The 17385-nt window shown below is 40.7% G+C and overlaps 1 protein-coding gene across 2 annotated transcripts in view; it reads left to right on the top strand.

Moving 5' to 3' along the window:
- MAML2 (mastermind like transcriptional coactivator 2) overlaps positions 1 to 17385 on the top strand; it is a 372811-nt gene that overhangs the window by 227893 nt on the left and 127533 nt on the right. The gene's annotated exons all lie outside the window — the stretch shown is intronic.

Here is a 17385-nt window from a genome sequence, read left to right on the forward strand (position 1 = left end):
TGGATAATCTGGGGTAAACACTTAATTTCAAGATTCTTAACTAAATTATGGAATACAGTCTCTTTGTCATGTAAGGTCACATATTCACAGGTTCCAGGGATTAAGGCATGAATGTCTTTAGAGGGGCCATTCTGTCTACCATAATAGTGCCTTTGTTTCTGCTTATAATAGGGACACTGTGACTTCCCTGACCCACCTCATGGGGTTATTATGAGAATCACATACAGTAATGGACATAAAAATGTTTTTACACATTCTAAGAGTCAATAGAGGTAGAGGAGTTATCATTCTTTTAGGATGGAGAGACTATGGGAGGGTTCAGAGTAAAAGCAGAAGCATGGAATGAAACAATAGGAAAAAGGCACTAAGAAGAAAAGTTAAAGGGGGAGGTTGTGTTTAGCCTAGAGGGAAAAAAAGAAGTATTTTTTGTCTCTGATTATATAGAAATATTATGACAAGGCTGTTCATTAGACAAACTCGTGTTTACTACAGGCCAAGCAACAAGGGGCAGGGGATTTTCTTGCATCACTTCTTGACTTATTCTGTTTTTTTCCTCCCTTCAAGACCTAAATCAGAACAAGAAGATTTTGTACCTTCATTATTCTGAACCTGTCTCTCCAAATTGTTTTCTTTTAGCCCTTTGCATGTCTTTCTTAGTTCAACAAACATTTATGGAGAAATTACTACATGATGAGTGTATTAGTCAATTTTCACACTGCTATAAACACATACCCGACACTGGGTAATTTATAAAGGAAAGAGGTTTAATTGACTGACAGTTCCACATGGCTGAGGAGGCCTCAGGAAACTTACAGTCATGGCAGAAGGCATGATTGGAAGTAAGACACGTCTTACATGGCAGCAGGAGAAAGACAGCAAAGCGGGGAGTGCCACTTTTAAATCTGAGAACTCACTAACTATCAAGAAAAAGCATGGAGAAACTGTCCCCATGATCCAGTCACCACCCACCAGGCCCCTCCATTGACACATGGGGATTACAATTTGAGATTTGGTTGAGGATACAGAGGCAAACCATATCACTGGGCATTGCTAAGCTTTGGGAATCTGCAGATGAAAAAGACAGTTGTTTTCCTCAAGTAGCTTGTAGTTTAGCATGCTCTCCTGGATCCCCTATCCTCACTGCCTTGATTTATAGATATTTGTATACATGTTTACTTCCTCTACCAGATGATGTACTTCCCGAACACAGGAATCAAATATCAGTCAACTTTGCGTCTGCCGTGACACAAGCCCAGTGTCTTACAATTAGAGGTTTCGCTTTCACAGATGTTGGTTGAATTCAACAGAATGACAGATTCTTATTCAGCACAATTATTTCTTACAAAATAAGGGTAGTTTTGGAAGTCTTTGATCTGTGTATATATATGTATATAAAGAAGAGAACGGAAGTGTTTCTGGGATGGCTTGGAGTCACCTAGTAAAAGGCAGAGCCCTAAACCAAATTGTTTCTAGACCTTTTCCAGGTTTTTTATTATAACTCTGATTGTCCCTTCATGGCAGAGTTTCTTCCTTGTTGGTTAAGTACAATTTTTAAGTATTGGAGTGTGGTGAGCTTTCAGCAGATTATAGAGCATATTTGTTCTAAGAATCTTCAGTCTAATCTAAGTGGAAGATTATATATTGTCAGAGTAGTGAAGGGGTAGATGTTAATGATTGCTTATTTGCATATTTCATTCTTGCTGCAGTCCTTTTCTCAGCACAACAACTTTGTGCTGGGCACAGTGGCTCACGTCTGTAATCCCAGCACTTGGGAGGCCAAGGCAGGCAGATCGCTTGAGCTCAGGAGTTTGAGATCAGCTTGGGCAATGTTGCCAAACCACGTATCCATAAAAAGTACAAAAGAATTAGCCAGGTTTGGTGACACGTGCCTGTAGTCTCAGCTATTCAAGAGACTGAGGTGGGAGGATCTTTTGAACCCAGGAGGTTGAGGCTGTAGTGAGCTGTAATCACACCACTGCACTCCAGCCTAGGCAACAGAGTGAGACCCTGTCTCAAAAATAAAAATAAAAAAGAGCTTTGCAGCATGACAGATACTAGATGTATCAAGGAGTCCAGGGCCATGTTGCTTTGTGAAGGTAATCCAGTTATGGAAATTTTCAAGGCTAGTGTGGTGCCTGTACCTTATTGACTTTCATATATTTTTTGTTTCCTTTCTCCCCACACTTGCTGTAGATTCACTTCCCTTGGGAAGCCACACATCTCTCCTTGTCTAAATTTCATCTATCTTAAATTGTCTCTGTTTAATCTCACAAAGAAAAAGATTAGAATTTAACCTTCTGGAGATAATTTAGTTCATTCAGATACCTGAATTAATGGCTGTCAATTCAATTCACCATTTATTAGTAGTACTCATTAACTTCTTGCTGATATCTTTGCCTTTGTTCTTTAGAAAATGCTCCTAGCTTTTGTTTTCTCATGTGCTATGTAATATTTTATTTCTATGTGTTTGTTTTATAGGCTACTATAGTAACTTGCACTATAGTAGATATTCAGTATATATATATCCATTATTGGGTAATTCTCTTGATAAACTAAAAATTGGAATACTCATTCCCTTTGCCATACAAATGAATCAGCACCATATTCCACTGAGGGGAGCACATTCAAGCTAAAGGAATCACTTGTTTAGTAGAGGCACTTTGGAAACCTGATTTGTTTTTCCACCTTCTTCCTCCCAATCCTGCAGAGATTCTGAGAGTTCAGCTCCATATGTCCCAGTGGCTGAACACCAGAAAGCTTAGCAGTTGAGTACAAAACCTGTCTCTAAATTACACACACAAGCCAGGACCTCCTACTTGCCATGTTGTCAGACCAGAGTAGAACACAGAAAAGGTACATTGTGCTACAGGCCAACTGTGTTTGGGTCTCACTGCAATACAGGGGGCCAAGAGAGTCCAAATCTTCAGTGTTACAATATGGCCCTTCTGCAGGTTGGGTTGGAATATCTGAGTGCTGTCTTTGTCATCTCTTGTCTATCATCCCCAGAGAATGAAGCATAGAGTACCTTGAGTCCATGTAAGAACCCACCCAGTGAGAAGGGACATATGCAAATGTTAGTGTACTGTTAAAAGAGTCTGATGGGGAATAAAAAGCATGTAGAATTTCAAGCAGAAGTGCATTATTCAGGCTTATAGCAGTATAAAGGGAAACCAAGAAGCACTGCCCTTCCTCTAACTAAGACAACATACGTTATTTATAGGAGCTGAGTGCCACTCTGCTGTCTGTGTTGCTACATTAGAATCCCAGCGGATACCTAGCTTCCTGGCCTCAGACTTGGCAGGGTGGGGAAAAAAAGTCTACCAGCCTTGGGGAGACCCTCTCAGACCCAGAATCTAATTTTCATAGTTGTGCTGAGAGAGCTCTTCAGGTTCATCAAAGCCAGATTCTTCGGGAACCTATAAAAACTTTGCCTGAATAGACAGTAAGATGGGATCAGACTCACTCAGTCTATTCTACCTCTCAGTGCCCCAAGTTGAAATTCTGGGACCTGGAATGCTTGTAGCTGCCTTCTTTTGATTCAGGTATCTACCCACTATCACCGACCATCCTGTAAAACAGAACACCCTCTCTTCCCTTGCTCTGCTCTATGTTTCTCTGGAGCGTTCATCACTTCCTGACATTTTATGTTTATTGATTGATTGTCGGTCTTTCCCACTGAACTCCAGTGACTCCTTGAACACAGAGACTGTTGTCCACTTGTTCCCAACAAAATCTCACACATGTATAACAGAACTCACACATAGGTACTCAATATTTGTCAAATGCTTGTACTGATCAGACCCTGCAGGAGGTAACAGGTGAGACACATGTTGGTCAGTTGAATTAATTTAATTTATGAGCCAGGATTACTTGGAGTATGAATGAGATTTTTTAAAAAATCTGCCAGGTGTGGTGGTTCTTGCCTGTAATCCCAGTGCTTCCGCTGAGGCATAAGGATTGCTTGAGACCAAGAGTTCAAGACCAGCCTGGGCAATTCTAGCAAGACCCCCATCTCTACCAAAAAAAAAAAAAAAAAAATTAGCCAAGCATGATGATACTCACCTGTAGTCCCAGCTACTTTGTAGGCTAAGGCAGGAGAATCTCTTGAGCCCAGGAGTTTGACGTTACAGCAAGCTACGATCAAGCCACTGCACTCCAGCCTGGGCACAGAGAAAGGCCCTGTCTCTTACAGAAAAAAAAAAGACCAATAATCTACCTCACAGCACCAAACATTTAACATCTACACTTGAAATCCCTCATGTCTTCATTTGCAGTTTCCATCTATGACCTATGCATGCTCATGAACTTTTATGTCCTCTCCTGAAGAACTTCAGTAGAAACTTACCTCTGACAACTCAGTTGCTAACCAAGCTCCATACTGCTGCCTCTGCCCCACTAGAGATCCTGACAACAGTGTTTTTGATCCCAACCAGCTTACCTCTTCCCTCTTCACCTGCCCTACTCCTGTTTATTTCTTTGCCTATTGCTGTCAGAGTTCTTGGCTTTGTTCAGTATTCCAGGTATACTGAATCCTTGCCATGGTAGCTCAACAGATGAGGCCTGAACCTTTACTGACAAAGACACCTATGTGGGGGCCTCAAATCTGCCATTTAACCAGCTCTTAAGGAGTTCAGAAAGAAGGGAGGCCGGCAACACTTCTCAGTATTCACAATTCCCTTTCCGTGAAAGCCTCTCTGGTGAAACTTTAGCTGCTACTTCTTTATTTCCAAAAATATTTTGGGCTTTCCCATCAGCACAGCCAATAGTAGAAATCAGTAAGAGTCTAGGGAGGGTGTGAGTATATGAGATCACAAGCTACAGAAGCCAGAGCCTGGAGAGTGGGACTTGCAAAAGCAGAGACAGGTGGGGTTGATTTGCATGAATTCATTTGAAATTGAGTTTCTGAGTGGGGAGGGAGAGGGAGTGAGAAGGAACAGAAATTGAGGAGATTAGGATCAAATGATGAAATCAGGTGATAGAAACTGAAATCTGGTACCTCTACACTGATTTCTCACCAAGACTCTTGGTGCATTTCTCAGTCTGGAATATCTTTTGCCCGTGGCAAAGTCTGAACCATCAAAGAATGGTCAGGATTTCCCTCAGAAGACATGATTCCCAGGGCCAGGCATGGTGGCTCATGCCTATAATCCCAGCACTTTGGGAGGCCAAGGCAGGAGAATCACTTGTGGCCAGGAGTTCAAGACCGGCCTGGGCAATATAGCAAGATTCCGTCTCTGAAAAAATTTTAACAAATTAAAAATAATTGAATTAAATGTTTAAAAAAACCAAGGCCTGTTTCCCTGATTTTTTTTTAGAATTCTCCAGCTCTGAAGATGGTATGTCAATTTCCTAGAGCAGGATCATCAAATGTTTTATTTTTATTTTTAACTTTTCCAGTAGGTATTTTCAACTACACTCTCTATGAATGATTTCAATTTCTCTCCGTGAATAAATGAAGCATTGTGTACTTAAACTTATATAACCGCCTTCATATGCTTTCACTGGTTTCAAGGCCTCAGTAGAGCTTAAAAATGTATAGCACGACAGACTCCCTTTAAGGAGTTAAGAGATGGGGAAGAGAGTAGTCTGTGTTCCCTAGGGGCCAAACGCCCTGGATTAAAGCCTCCTATTTTTCTTTCTTCATCATTCGTAACCATTTCAAATGCAAACCCACAGAAAAACACGTTCCTTTTTTTTTTTTTTTTTTTTTCCAAACAACGGGGATGGAGAAACATTAGGAGCGGAGTAAAAGCTGTTCAGTGTGCTTGGATGACTCAGTCTAAAATAGTATTATAGCTTGGCAGCAAATCTACTTCAGGGAAGCTGGTGGGAGACTAAAATAAAAGTTAAATTGAGGGGGTAAATCATTTTATCAGGCTTAGGATTTTTACTTGATGTAATGAGATTCTCAATGTAAAATGAGTTAATATGTCTGCCTAAGGGCATAAATATTCAAAGAAAGAATTTGAAAATACAGACTCAAAGTAAAGAGCAGTCTGAAATAAAACAATGCAGGGCAGTGAAATTCTCCTCATAGAAATTTTGGCACAATGTGCTTCCTTTAGAACAGCATGATTAAATGTGAGTAGCCCTAGCTTGTCACATAAGAAAAAGAAAGCTACGAAGTGTTTTTCTGTCTTTAAAAGACTTTTCTATTGTGTTCTATTTTCCTCCTCCTCTTCCTCCTTCCCATCTATCTTCTAGAAAAAACTATCCTTGTTTTTGCTGCAAAATGCAAACTGAATTCAGATTGTTCATAAAAGATGAAGCCAAACACATTTCTGCATTGTTGCCTATTTGCTCGCTGATTTTCCGTGACTCAAATGCAGAGAGAGCCCCTAGTGCAGAGGGTGAGCTTTTGCTTAGCCCACAACCAGAAAGGGAAACCCCAGTGTTTCTTCTCAGCAGTTGACCGAGTGGCCCTCACACTTTCTTTCTTGCCTCCCTTTTTCTGTTTCTTTCTGAGAACACTTTCAATTAAGTCAGCTATGTTCCTTATATCACAAAAAGTAATGAGTCAATCAAGCCTTAGGAATGTATTACCAGTTATTCTTTCAAACTAATAGGCCTATGGAAGAAAGGGATGGCTAATGCATAGATAGCGGACATAGGATCATGGAAGGTCAAACTGGGGCAGGAGTGGGAGGTCAGAGGCCTATCCTGCCTAGAAAGTAGAATCAGAGGGGAGGGAAGAATGGTCTCCTGGTTCTGGGATGGCTTTTCATATCCTGTTAGTACTTCATAGACTGTAATGATCTTTGCACAAATACTCCTGGTGACATTTGCATAAGTCAGTCAGGAAGCATAACCAATGGCTCAGGCATTTTAGTCCAGCTCCCCCCAGGAAAAGGAAATGGATGTACACAGGTTCTTGGGCTGAGCCCTGCTTTCCCTCCAAGGCCTCTGAGCAGCAAGCCTGAGGCCACTCTCTTGAGATAGACACTGCCCCAAGTCATGCTTCATGCCACACAACATTGCTGCTGAGTTTGTAGCAAAAACTGGACATCAGACTGCCTTTGGGAATGGCCTAAGCTCATTTCCTCTTCCTTGCTTTCTTCAAGGCCCTGTCAGGTGTGATCACTATGAACCTGTTCAGTTGGCTTTGTGGTAGAGAAATAGCTGCCTTATGTATAGAGTGCCCTGTCTGATGAAAGCATCCATTAATGCTTCCGTTTCCATTTTTTTAAATATTTTTTATTTTCACCATTTAGTTAATCTTTGGCAATCTTGATATACTGATGTTCCTCTCTGGCCTTTCGTGTCGCACAAGGGGTTGCTTGTTTAACAAGCAGCGTTTGTAAGTACTTAAGTAAGGGCTCTGTGATAGATGATTGTCACTATAGCAACTTTCTTTTTTTTTTTTTTTTAAGAAAAAAAGAAAACTAATCTTCTTGTGAATGGACACATAAGAAATTATAAGAAATTAAAATGTTTCCCTCGGAGCAGAAAATAGCTGGAATGCTGAAGTCTCCCTCAGCCTCATGAAAGGATTTGTGTGAACAATTTCCATGCTTTGGATTGGGCATAGCAAGCTGTGGGCTCTGAATTCCCAGAATAATGTTTTAGTGTGAAAAATCAAACACTTCTATTCTTTTTTCAAAGCTTTTCTTTAATTATGGAGGAGATGGCCAACATGTGGGACAATGTCACTGTCAAGCACCTAGAGGTTATGCGTATGCAGCATCTTACTTAAAAACCTCACATTCACCTCTTTTAATGTGCTCCACCAATAAAGATGTGCTATTTCCTTTTCAGAGCTGTGGTCTTAGCAACTTGATGTCAGCTTTTTCAGCTCTCACAGCAGGGAAATTCAGGTGAATTCCAAACTGTGATTAGAGAGATCTGAGTGGAGTTAAAAGGAGCCAAACAATGGGAGAGAAGAACACTCACACAGACATGCATGCACACAGACCAGCTGCGTGCAAAGATAAATTGCAACTGCCTATGACCATGTTGGCGCTTGTCATAAAGCAGTGAATTTGCTAGGAATAGGTACGGGTCAATGGGAGAGGAAAAAATTCTCTCTACTGCCAAAAGTAATAAAAAGGAGGAAAAAAGCACCTGTGACACCAGCTATCGTGGAGGAAAAAAGGGTGTTACTTAATGATACTGAAAGTGTAAAAATATGATAAGAAGCAAAAGCAAGAAATAAAGTGATGTGTGCTTACTATGTGAGTACAGATAATGGAGAATGGTCTCAATTGATGCAGAAATGTTAGATTGTTCTGTCCTGTCCACTCCCCCTCCCCACTCCCTTATTTTCTGACTTCTGACTATATTTTCTTTGATGGAGAAAATGATAGGCTTGATAATACATGATAGGCATTCAAAGATCAAACTTTATTAGAGCCTTTTTATTCAGGAGCATGAAACTGTCTGGTCTAAAGCAATTCCCATATGTGACCTTAATTTAACAAGCAATTAGACCCAATCCTAATGCTTTGAAATATCTTTGGTTATCAAGATCAACTTGGATACTATTTTCAATAGGATTTTAGTGTCCTTAGATTTCCTGAAAATATATCCTACCAAAATTTTCACTGAATCCACTCAATGCCATCCATCTCTTCTGTAAGCCTCCCGTGGAGTAGTTATTTTGTTCCTTGAATAAGATTTTTAAATATACCTATATTTATTTGGAAATAAAACCCAACCAAAAGAATACCTGAATGCAGCACCAAGGCTTTCTCTGTCATATCTCTGTTTCTTGTGACCTGGCTTCTTTCTTATCTTTTCCACCTCAAGTGCATACTGAAGATCCTATTACATACAAACTGGTTAGCCACTGCAGAATAAACAAACTCTATGTCTTCCACCTAGTAATTGATCAAGGAGTTGCAGCCTCTCTGCATTTCCTGTTGGCATAGAGAAGAGGAAGAAAATATGGAAGGAAAGGAACAACATGAAGTGAAAGAATTAGGCAAGATGACGGAATTCTCCATTCAAGAATGTTTAACTGTGTACCTCCAAAAGCCCAAGTATTGTACCACCTGCTGTGAAAGATTTCAAAATGATGAGGAAGTCTTCTACCCTGTAACTCCCTCTAGCCACTGGCCTTTCTCTTCTTCCTACAGTAAAGCTTTTAAGAAGAATAATATACCCACTTTGTTTCCTTTTTGTGACTTTCCATCCACTCCTCAAAACATTGCAACTTAGTGCCTGTCCCCAATCACCATCAAATGCCAGATGCCACTGATATGGCTCTGCCCTGTCACAGGTGACCTCTGCAGCATTTGATGAGGTTTCTCACTCCCTCCTTGAAGTGCTCTCTTCTTTCCTTCATAATCTTTCAGCTCTTCATCTCCTCCACTTTATTCCTCTCCCCCTGGCTCCTTAAATCTTGATGTTCCCCAGAGTTTCATTCCCACCCTTTTCTCTTCTCACTCCTCACAATTCATTTGGACACTCACAGCCACATTTGTTCTTTCAGCCAATACTATGTGGGTTTTGACTCAACCTACACAGACAGATCAAAGTTCCTTCCTGATCTGTAAACCTGAATATCTCACTAGCAGGGGATGTCTCTCCACTTATATGCCCCACAGACATCTCATATTCAACATGCCCCAACTTGAACCCATCATTTGCTTGCCTGCCAACCCCATCATGAAACATACTCCTCTCCCTACATTCCTTTCCTCAGCTGCAAATGACTCCATCATCCACCCAGTCACTAATCCGGAAATCTGTATTTAGTCCTAATTCCTATCTCTCCGCTACACTTCCCACATAGAATTAATCATAAACGTGGTTTGGTTTCTGGTTCCTAAGTTCTTTCTCACTCTCTCCATGTCTGCTGCTACCACCTTAGCCCAGGTCCAGCTTTCACTCTCTGTTACTGAGTGCTGACACCTTATCCATCTTCAGGCCTAAGCTGTCCTGTCTCCCACCCACACACAAATATTTGGTAGTTAGAGTTGTTTTTTAAAATACATTACTGTCATTCCCCTGCTTGAGGTCCACTAATGCCTGCCCATGATCTTCATAATTAAGCCACATTCTTCTGCATGGCATCAAAGCCGGACAGGGCTTCTGTATCTCACGGAGCTCACTTATACCCACTCTTCCCAGGCCTGCTTCACTTTCAGCCCTGCCTATGATGTGTAGTTCTCTGAGGGTCTACTTATCACTATAGTGCTTCCTTGGAATAACCCTCTAGAATGAAATGGATGTTTCCTCTAGTGAATACATCTTGAAAAGAGCATAGATTTTCAGCTAGGAAAATCCGGTTCAATTATTGGCTGGACAACCTTGGTCAAGTTGCTTATACTTCATTTTTTTTGAGACACTCAAACTGTTGCCTCGGCTGTTGTACAGTGGCACAATCACTGCAGCTTTGCTCTCCAAGGCTCAAGTGATCCTCCCGCCACAGACCCCCAAGAGGATGGGACTAAGATGCACACCATCACGCATGGCTAATTTTTGTATTTTTTATAGAATCTGGATTTGGCCATTTGCCCAGGCTGTTCTCAAACTCCTGGACTCAAGCAATCTGCCTGTCTTGGCCTTCCAAAGGGCTGAGATTGCAGGTATGAGCCATTGTACCCCGCCTCCTTACACTTTTATAGCCTTGTTTTTCTCATCTATAAAAAAGTTTATTCCGTGGCTCATGCCTGTAATCCCAGCACTTTAGGAGGCTGAGGAGGGCAGATCACAAGGTCAGGAGATCGAGACCATCCTGGCCAACATGGTGAAACTCCATCTCTACTAAAAACAAAAATTAGCCGGGTGTGGTGGCGCGTACCTGTAATCTCAGCTACTTGGGAGGCTGAGGCAGGAGAATCGGTTGAGCCCAGGAGGCAGAGATTGCAGTGAGCCGAGATTGTGCCACTGCGCTCCAGCCTGGTGACAGAGCAAGACTCTGTCTCAAAAATTAAAAAAAAAAAAGTTTCTTTTATCCATCTTTCATTGTTGGTGTGAGGATTTAATAGTAATAATAGCTGGTATTATTGGTCAGTTTCTTTGTGGTAGAAACTGCTTTAAGCAGGCTGCATGTATTTATTTAATCTTTATATTACCGCAGCCCTGTAATGATAATGAGTCTGTGTATTTTACAGATGAGATAACTGAGGTACATTAGTTAGGTGACTTGCCCAAGGTCACACTACTAGTAAGTAGGGGAGAGATTCATGAGATGATATTTAGAAAGTGTCTTTGTTAAGTAGTCACCCAATAAGTGCCGTTTGCTCCTTCTCTTTTCTGCTGTATGCTGAATGCTATGTTCTGTGGGATACCCAGAAGACTAAATAAAAATAACAGCTGACTATTAAAGATGGGAAAAGCCAAAGTGTGTTTTCTACTCTCACCCATCACAGAATACTTGTGATACCAGGAGTTTGGTGGTGGTAGTGGAGAAGTCCCCACACACCAACCAAGCAATTTTCCAGCAGACATGAACTGGGTGTTTCAGAAATTAACTCAATTATCACACTGTCTACCTGAGATAGCACCAGATTTCACAGATTGAGGGCTCAGTCCCATAAGACTGCCCCTCACTTCAGATGCCAGTCAAAAGCCCTAGGTTGTGACCTGTGCTTCTGACCAACCAGCTATAAACTGGGGTTCCTATGACCTACTCTTTGGGTTTGATTCGTTTGCTAGAATAGCTCATAGAACTCTGGGAAACACTTAACATTTACCAGTTTATTATAAAGGATATTATAAGAGATACACAGAACAGCCATATGGAAGAGATGCATATGGCAAGGCCAGTGGAAAGAGGCTCAAAGCTTCCATGCCCTCCCTGGGTGCCCCACCTCTAGGTACCCCTGGGTGTTCAGCAACCTGGAAGCTCCGGGACCCTGTCCTTTTGGATTTTCATGGAGACCTCATTACATAGACATGATTGATTGAATCATTGGCCACTGGTGATCAAAAAAACCTTTAGCCCCTCTCTCCTCCCTGGAGGTTGGGTAGTGAAGCTGAAAGTCCCAAACCTCTCATCGGAAGGCTGGTTTCCCTGGCAACCAGCCCTCAACCTGAGACTATCTAGGAGCCCCCAGCCATCAGTCATCTCATTAGCTTACAAAGAAACACTTATCACTTTGGAGAGTCCAAGGGTTTTAGTAACTGCATGCCAGGACCCAAGGGCAGAGAACAAATATGTTTCTTATTATTTTACAATGTCACACGGGCATTTATTAAGACATTATCTTATTGAAACTCACTACCACCACTGAATTGGAACCATTAACCCCATTATCCAGAGGAGGAAACTGACGCCCAGAGAGATTACATAAACTACCCCAAAGCTCCTATCTCACAGAGGACAGAACAAGGACTTAAATTCAGACCTCTGATGCCAAAGCTTGGGCTCTTAACCACTACAACATGTTGCCTCAACAGATAATAAGAGATACAAAATGGTGTTTATAATCTTGCCGGGGGACTGCAAAAGATGTAATAACAGTTATAAGCCAAAAACATGAAATACACAAGAAAAGCAAACCATGGACTGAGTGGCTTTCAGGGGCACGAAATAATAGAGCAGTGATCACAATGAGACTCTGAGGAGTGAGTTTTGAGCTGGGATTTGAGGCTAGTAAAGAAAATACACTAGTCAAAAAAAGGACACTGTTCATAGTTACAATGGCATGTTTAGAGTCATGACAAATGCAACGAAGTGGTCATGTGTAAGGAAGCACTTTATCCTCTAGCAATCTAACTAGTGGATACAAGGTATTAATCATGAGGCGGTACAGTGAAGAAATGTATGTTTTGGGGTTGGGGGAATAAACTCCCAGTGGCATCAATCCTGCTGACATCTTGGATTAAAAGTAATTTACAAGGCTGTAGCTGGTGAGCTTTGTCTGTTTAAATCTGCCCTGCATTGTATCTTAAAGGCAAATAAAATCAACAGCAGTAATATTTTTGAGGATTAGGGACTCACTGAGTTAAGTCTGTACTTTTAAAATTTTAAGCAGACTCAAGCAACACTGTAAAGTGTTCTTTAAGGATGATACAGAATGAGCTCCTTGAAGTAGGCATAAAAAGTAGATTATCTCATGCCCATTCAGAATGGGTGGATATTTCCTTCTAATCAGGGCAGTCAGTTAGCAGATACCCAAGGCCCAGGTTAGTATACTCTGCTGGCTTTCCTTTAAGATGATGAATGTTGATTCATCATCAAATGAATTCATAGAAAAGAACTGTAACATATTCTTGTTTAAAGATAGGCCTCAAGAAAATCATAAGCATGTTTTGAAAAACAATGGTTCTCATCAAATGAAGAGGGTTCACTGCTTCGACACAGAGAATTACCACTGATTCACAATTTTGACCTGCTAAAAGTTTTATTTTTCAATACAGGTGAGGTGGTATTTTTTTCCTCTTCAAAGAATATGGCCACACATGAAGAATTAGAATCTGTCAGGTGGAGAATTCATCTTAGTCATATAATTACTGAGCTGAGCAAGTCAGATCAAAGTGGGGGCATTGTATTGCTATAGGACATTGCTTCAAAGAAGAGTTGAACTGCAGACACTATAAAGGCTTTATTGTCCTCCGTGCAACGTCATTTAAATAATCAAGAAACGTTTCCGTAAATGGCAAGTAGTGGGATTTTAATGCCTGGTTGAAAAAGTCTGCATGAAGGCCTTATAGAAAGCAAAGGAACTTTTCTATCAGCCGTTAAAAATTCTCATTTCCAGGCATGAAAGTCTTAAATTGCCTGGAGGGTAGGTTTTGGTTTGTTTTGTTTTTTTCCACTATAACCAAATATCTTAGTAAACTTCATATTTCGTAGAGCTAGTTAGACAATTTCCCCTTAGATGTGTCTTTGATGTGAAAATAAACATAGACTGGAGTGAAAGCTGAGGTACCTTCTGAGCGAGTATCTGTCTAAATGGTTCGTAGTTACTCAGGCTAACATTAGCCTGGAGAAAACATATATCAACACTTTATATTGAGCCTAGATACAGTTGCTATAAGAAAAATATGTCTTCAAAACTTTCAAAAGAATGATGACATCAATGCCAAGAACATCAAAGAAGCTGTTTGGTGCTTTCAGGTTACTTTGCCAAACTACCTTCTAAATGCTGCTTAACATTCCTTTGTAATGGAGTTAAAGATGAGCCTGAAATTGCAGGGACCTCTTAAAATGTCTCATCATCCTACCTGTGTCTCCAGGTGATTCTATCCAAACCAGTTAACACATTGTAGTCTGGGTTGTCCAAACATGATTCAGCTTGAAGTTTTATTTTCAGAATGCTTTTGTGCAGTGAGGGGAGAATTGGTGGAGATGTAATCTTCAGACCTCCCCTGGGAATGCCATGTAGAGAGATGTGGAAACAATAGACACCCTGTTGGAATTCTGCTGTCATGGAACAGCACCTCTCTTTCTTCATTCATAATGTTCTTCTTTCACAAAGGACATGGAAGAGTGAGGTTAATGACCACATGTGGAAAGTTGAAAGAGAAACCAAAATAAATGTGCCCATTTAGCCTTTCTCCAGCATTTAAACTTTAATTAAGAAAAATATGCATTTATCTTATGAAAACTCCATTGAGTGTAATTATTGGTTTTCTTTGTTTTACTTGGGAATTGTTTGTTGCAGGTAATAAAAGCTCCCTTAAAGTATCTCAAGCAAGAAAATTGGGAGAGGGGGAGATTTACTGGAAGGTTATGGGGTGTTTCTACTGTAGCGGATATAAAAGTTCTGGAATTAGGAACTGAAAAGTTTTCAGGATATTTCTCTCCCTCCCCCTTTTACTGCTCCCTCCCTCTTCACTTCTTCCTCTCCCCTTCTCCTTCTCTCAATCTAGGTTCTCATTCTACCTTCTCTTTGTGCGTGAGTTTTATTCTCTTATCTCTTTAGACTTGCTTTCCCTGCCTGTGCTGTGCGGGACTGAGAATGTCTACAATACAGGCAGCCTTTCATATATCTTATTTCAAATACCTACCGATACTGCTAAAAAGACCTTGCTTCAATTCTGGATTACTAGGAGAGCATTTAAAAGGGTCAGCCTGAGTCACATGTCTACCTTGATCCAGTCTGCTGGGGGAAATGAAATGTTCCACTTCAGGTACCCTCTTCTAGGAAACTTGGGGTGGGATTCCCAGAGAAGGGGAGTTAGCAAGGGCAGATGTACTGAATAAATGTTCATTTCAGTCTTAATTATTTAGGTAATATATGTTCAATGTAGAAAAATTGGAAAGTGCAGACATATGAGCAAAGAAGAGAAATTTATCATCATGCCTCCACCAGAAAGTACATCTTGTCGTGTTTTCTTCTAGACATTTTGATTTGCTTTAAACAATCTTTTTCATTTTATATTTATTTGAATTATATTAAGAATGAGATACAGTGGTCAATGAGACAAAAATGGCTCAGGCTTCCCTTTCTACAGCTTATTTTATAGCATGTGGAGACAGACTTAAAAATTGGAAGCTAATTGATAAAAACATTTGGAAATTGTAGTCGGTACTGTAAAGGAAGCAGGAGAGCGAAAGGAAACATGAAAATGTACTTTAGATGGAATGGCCATGGGATAGCTCTGTGACGGTTCACATTAAGTCGAGATTTAAGGAAAAGGAGGACCTAGCTATGATAAGAGTAGGAAAAGTTACATGAAGTCAGGGCGTTAGACTGATTTCAGTTAGAGGGAACAGTCTGTGCAAAAGACCTGCAGCTGAAATGGAAACGATCTTTTGTGTTCTTAGAATTAAAAACAAAGCCAAAAAAAGTGTAGTTGGAGCTTGGGTTGAGAAGGAAATCCCTTTTTGTTGCTATACAGAGAACATATTGGGCAAGAGAGAAGTGAGATACGGGGTCGATTCACATAATGTAGATGGAGAATACTGGTTTCCCACTGCAGAAGGAGCCTGAAGAAGAATGAAGAATGTGCCCTGAGAGAAAGAGATAGGGAAGGATAGGGCAGGGCTCTTTCGTATCCATTTAAGTTGCATAAGCCACTGAAGATGAAGCGAGAAATGTAGCTGTGAAATTAGGAGTGGCTGTGTTTCAGATTATTTCCCAAAAAAAAGGGAGTTCTTGGTAGCCATGTTCAAACCCCAAAATAATGAATAAACAACCCTGGAACAGTGTTAGGACACTCTCCCTGCCATATGTGATTTGCTGATATATACACTGGCCCCTCTACAGTTGGACAAAGAGTTGCTAAGAATCAGCCATATGGCTTATAAAGAGGGCATGGTTCATGGCCAATGGCAGAGAAACATAGATGCCCTATAAACGGACTCATCTGATGTTCCCAGGCCTCTGAATGCCTGATAAGTCACATCGTCAGGCAGTCATTGAGCGCTTTTTTGGAATAGAGTTTGGATGGGCCTGTGGGAGTGGATGAGAAGCACATGACACTGTCTCTTCTGTTCGCTTCTATAATCATACTGAAGTGAAAAATTTACAGACCTGAATCAAGTACCAAGAATAATATAAGAGAGAAAGTGCTAAAATCATTGAAGCAGGGAGAAAAAATTTGAGGGAAAGTAGGATGGACCTTGAGGTATGCCCTTTAGAGAAAGCTTTCCAGACTGGTTCCTCCAAGCGAAAGGAGAGAGAGAAGCCACTTGATTAATGATACTTAATGCATTGTGTATTCTGCTGAGGAGGGCATTTAGAGATTTCATGAGAATTGCCAACATTTTAGACATAGCATTTACTTTGGATTTGCTTTGATATATTTTGGGTAAGAAATGAGTCATGGTTAAAGTATTTCATGCACAAAGCAGCTGGCTTTTTCAGGCTTTTACAGAATATGATGTGCATTTCTCTGTTAAACGCAGAGGGTCCATCTCCGAATGGCCCGTAGGGTCCTTGCTTTATAACAATTGCAGCAACTAGCCAGGATGACTAAGGACAGAGTCAGCAGGGTGATCCTGTCGGTTATCACTGAATGGATCTGGAATGATGTTTAATGTAGCAGACTAGATGGGAAAATTCCTCTACTTTTAACTTTTAATTGAATATAAACATCCTCCTGTTGTTGGACAGCAAGCTTTGTTTACACTGACACTAGCAGAACATAGTAATGTGAAGCATTATGTTCACTGGAATATTTGAGGGGTACTTCATTGTAAGGGAGTGGGATTCCTTTCTTAGCTTTCTCATCAGGCAGAGTCTCTCCCATCTACAACTATAAAGCCGTGAACAAGTCTTCAGAACAGTGTTTATACTGAGTTATTATTTTTTACGATGTGTCCAGACAGACTGATAAACTCCTTTTTGTTTGTTTCTTTGTGTTAATTCTAACACTAATTACAAACAGTATTTTAAGAGCAATGTTCTGGGCTCTTTTTGAGCTTTAACTATGTGGTCCTTGCAATAACCCTATGACGTAGGCACCCTTATAGAAGATACAGTTGGTGCTAAGTATCTGTTGAATGAATGGGTAAACAAATTCAGTGTTACAGATGAGGAGAAAAAA

Source organism: Callithrix jacchus, chromosome 10 (genome assembly GCF_049354715.1).
Source record: "Callithrix jacchus isolate 240 chromosome 10, calJac240_pri, whole genome shotgun sequence".
NCBI classification, from domain to species: Eukaryota; Metazoa; Chordata; class Mammalia; order Primates; family Cebidae; genus Callithrix; species Callithrix jacchus.